Below are 4714 nucleotides of genomic sequence, written 5' to 3' on the forward strand. Positions count from 1 at the left end.
TATTGGAAAATAAACTGCATATTCTAAACGCAAAACTTGAGTTCTTTGGAATTTGTTTAGAGTCGTGGGTGAACTCGTTAAAGTCGTACTTTAACAAATTTACAGCCTGTGTTGCTTTCTTTTTTGATTTATAGAGACTACTACTAAAAGACAAGGAGAAATATTGTCTTCGTATAAAAAGTTCAACAGGCAACACTGCCGATAGTTTCATCGATCGTTTCGCGGAAATTGATTTTCTTATTGCGCAAATTCAAGTAAGCATGCCAAAAAATAATGGAGCTATTTTGAATTAAAACAATAATTCACATATTTCTTTGCAGAGTATCGGAGTTATACGAAAGGCTGCGTTTTACAGCAAGTGCAGCCGTTGCCAATAAGTTTTGCGTGCTAGGATCTCTGTTTGTCCGTTCACGTCTGGCTGGTGCAGTCCACTGGGAATTACAGCTGCACCGATTTATTTGGCGAAGTGCAGCGGTTACATATGTACTTACAAGTAAGTATACCACCCCATAAAAGTGAAAGTGTAAATATCAATAAAGCTTTTTTCTTGTGCAGGTCAGGATCACTTTGTGTGTCCGTCCACCAAATGTAATTCAATTTAAGATATTGAACATGTAATTTTTAAATGCAACAAATATAATAATTTTTTAAAAAGATTAATTTCTATACATTGCATCAATTGCATCTTTACTAGTTGTATATTTCTTCATAATTCGCACCGTCTTCAAAAGAATCACAACTCAAAATAATACGTTTGTCAGAAAATACGAAAAACTATTTCTCAGCACATGATAATCATATGGGCTAGGGCGACTTTACCTTAGGTTTTTTTTTTTTACAAATTATAACAAAAATTGGATCCAGCTTTTGCTGAAAGGTAAATAAAAGCTCTGTGTACATTTTTAGCGCATAATCTCTAAAATCCCAAATTTGGAGTTGACTCTTTTGAAGACGGTGTGCAATATAGTCCCTTTGAATGAAGGATTTGTTTGAATTCCATTAATTTTATTTAATATATACTGGAGTTTTAATGGAACCAGGGTTGTTTTGAAAATTTTGGAATATTTGTCCATAAGATTTTTCTTTGATCAGAATTTTATGTGAATAAATTCTTTCATTCTTCATTTATATAATTTTTAATATCTACATAGCATGTTTAATACACCATAAAAAATTTTATTCATTGTGTATTGTGTAGATCAATGGAATCTGCTTTAATATTTTAATTCAATTCAATACAAAAAACGCATTTTAGCATGTTTAATACACCATAAACAAGTTAATTGATTGTGTATTGTGTAGATCAATGGAATCTGCTTTGATATTTTAATTCAATATAATATACAAAAAACGCATTTTAACACTACCAGACTACTTTTCCTACTACCTTTTCACGAAAGAGGATAAAATGATTACTCGCTTTCTCCTGCTTCTCAAATGCAACCTTACAAGGCAGTCGATTGATACAAATGTCAATATTTATCCAACCTTGTATATTAGGGCTATTCGCGATTCGGTGCATAAGAGCTGACAAATTTATGCAATTGCAGAAATATGCCATGGATTGTGAGCAACCTTTATTAAACTGTCATGGTAAAACTTTTTTAATCAGCTGATAGAAATGTCAACCAGATTTGCAATGCATAGCATTTTTATGCTATGGATTTTCGGTATTGCAAATTTGTCAAGCCATGGCAAATGCAAATGCGTGTATTTTGTTTGTGTATTGCAAATAATTTGCAATACAAATTTGCAATGCAATGATGCTAGGCCATTTGCACCGGATCGCGAATAGCCCTATTGAATCATGGTTTTATAGCAATGAATGGTGTCTGGACACAACCAGTGATCGGACTTCTACCACATTGTGGTAGATCTACCACTTTTTGGAGCATCCACCACATCTACCACACAAGGTCTGAAATCTACCACATATTTACGTTTTTGAGTAGTTTTATTTTTGCTCGACATAATTTTCTTAATTTTAAGAGAAAAAATTGTCCAACACTAAACACTAACAACAGGCAGAATGGGAAGATAAAATCAACCGCAAAATAGTAAACTTTCTGAATATTAAATTTTTCGACAGGAAACGTGGTTTTATTGTGTTAAATTGGAAAATATATGATTTATAAAAAAAAAATATGGCGAAAATGTTAAAAAAACGGCGATTTTTGTGAAAGTATTAACAAATTTCAGTGCATCTAAAGTTTCTAAAGCGTTGTTTACTTTTACTTGAGAATTGTCAAAATCGGCAAATCCCAAGTAGCGGTTTCTGGAACGTGCCACATTTGTTCGCTACAACATGATGTGATAAAAAGAAAAGCTGGCAGCACTTCGCAAGGTTGCAGAAATCTTTCAAAATATGTTCGAAAAATGTCTTGGTATGGAAGGAACTGCTTTACACTGTCAAGGAAAAAAATTGACAAAACTCAACGCGATTTTTAGCAGCTTCAATCTTGCACTTTATTATACTAAAATTATTTTCTTTTTAGATTCTATTATTTTAGATTTTCAATTTTGGTGAAACCTTGCAGAATTTTTTTAATTTTTGTACAAAGTTTGAGCCAAAACCTAAGATCTTCCACATTTTTTTAAAATCTCCCAAATTTTTTTCCAGATTCTACCACACACATTTTTACAAGTCCGATCACTGGACACAACATTGCAAGTTGATAAAAGCGTTGTTAAATAGCGGGTGGTGATGGTGGCGTGATTTGTTTGCGGTGCTTTTGTACATATGCATGACGATGCGTGCGATATTTGCGCGTAAAAATTTAGGAAATCGCCATTGGCGATTTTTGGCGATTTTTTCCCCATCAAATAAATTTTTGCGAATTATAAAAATATACAAAACTTAGTTTTCCACGATAATTTTACAGAAGAGGCTAATGAACTGCGTGATAAACTTGACTTAACAATCATATTAAAAGACTGTCAAAAATTTTTGATCACCCTAATCGAAGAACTTTTGAAACGATTACCTAGTCAATTAAGTTCTTTTAAAAAAGCTTTGATTTTGTCACCAGAAAAGTGCGTGTATCACAAGATGGCGAGTTTCAGGGACCTGCCAATTCACTACTTAACTTTGAAGGAACGAAAAGCAGCGGAAACTGAATATTTAAATCTTTAAACTTTCCCACGGAATAACTTTCTCAGCACCATTCCATCCGACTCTACAGAATTTTGGATAATTGCTTACGGAGTGAAAACCGCAACAGGCAATAAAATGTTTGGAAATACAAGTAAATTCTTTTTATTGTCCTTCCCGCACTCAAATGGTTTCGTTGAGCGCGTTCTTCCGTAATGAATTAAACAAAAGCTAAGATTCGAAATAGGATGAGGCTGGAAAGCCTTAATTCAATAGTTCGAATAAAGTGTCATATGAGGGATAATAATTTCTGCTGCAAAACGTTTCCAATATCAAACAGAATGTTATCAAGGTTGAGTAGCTCAATATAAAACAGCAACAGAAATGTAAATCATTCAGACACTATAGGTGATTTTAAAGAAATTGTGGAAATAGCTGATCTCGCCTTATTATAGGTTGTTATTTACTTTTTAGCGCCGAGCTCTTAAAAGCGGATTGTACGATTAATCAATTAATATGAGTTATAATAAATTTAATAATTGCGCAGTCCTATTGCAAAGTGTGTTGAAACAAATATTTAAAAAAAAAATATGCGTACTTTTAAAGAAAATTTTTTTTACATCACTATTATATAAGTGATTTGCGTTATTTATTATTAACCCTTAATTAGGCGCATAAAGCAAATCACACCATTAGTCGCATGGGGTCTCCAGTGACCCCAATAAAAGTGTTGAAAAAGAGTTTTCAAAATAAAAAAAAGGAAGTGTGTATTAACAAAAATATTAAAGTACTCTTTTATCGTTAACTTAAAAAAGAAAAACATTATTTCGACTTCAAACTTAAAAAAAAACAAGTAAGAAAGTCTAAGATCGGGCGGAGCCGAACATTAAATACCCGGCGCAAGTATTAAATATATGTTTTTTCACCTTTCCGAAACCTTCCGCTAGATGGTAAGCCGGGGTGTATCAATTTTGAGTAAATTAACGTCCTTCAATTTCGAAATATTGCAGTTTCAAGCATTTCTGAAATTTACCGTTATATAAAAAGCGGCCGTAATTTTGGTTCGATTTCAATAATTTTCAACGTTTTGCTTATCTGTGGCAAGCACAATAACAACACCGAGTTTGGTACAAATTGGTAGAACGGTTACCGATTTACATATATGTGATCATAAGTGGGCGGTGCCACGCCCATTTTCCAAAATTTTACCATAAACGTATTTCTTGGGAAGGAGTTGTTGCAAGCATCAGTTTTGAATAAATTAGCTTCAATATTTACTGATTTATCGAAGATTTTGTATTTCTCTAAATTACCGTTATATGGGATGTGGGCGTGGTTATCGTCCGATTTTAAAAATTTCGAAGAAATTGGTGCAGCGGTTACCAAGATGTAACCATAAGTGGGCGTGGCCCATTTTCCAAAAATTTATAATATCCTTATTTTTCGTCTGAAAATTATTGTAAATATCAATTTTGAGTGAATTATCTTCAGTAGTTACTAAAATATCGCTGTTTTCGTATTTCTGGAAATTACCGTTATATGGGAAGTGGTCGTGGTTACAGTCCTTTCAATACCAACCTACCTTGGATTAAGGGAAACCTACGTACCAAATTTCGTTGAGAT

At 33.1% G+C, this 4714-nt stretch overlaps 1 long non-coding RNA gene across 1 annotated transcript; it reads left to right on the forward strand.

The window, feature by feature from the left end:
- The first annotated feature begins 21 nt into the window (after positions 1-21).
- LOC118747660 lies at positions 22-654 on the forward strand. Its single transcript, XR_004993971.1, has 3 exons — positions 22-254; positions 321-493; positions 556-654. It is a non-coding gene; the product is annotated as an uncharacterized LOC118747660 (long non-coding RNA).
- The last annotated feature ends 4060 nt before the right edge of the window (positions 655-4714 follow it).

Source organism: Rhagoletis pomonella, unplaced genomic scaffold, assembly GCF_013731165.1.
Source record: "Rhagoletis pomonella isolate Grant_MI unplaced genomic scaffold, Rhpom_1.0 Rhpom_scaffold_00001, whole genome shotgun sequence".
NCBI classification, from domain to species: domain Eukaryota; kingdom Metazoa; phylum Arthropoda; class Insecta; order Diptera; family Tephritidae; genus Rhagoletis; species Rhagoletis pomonella.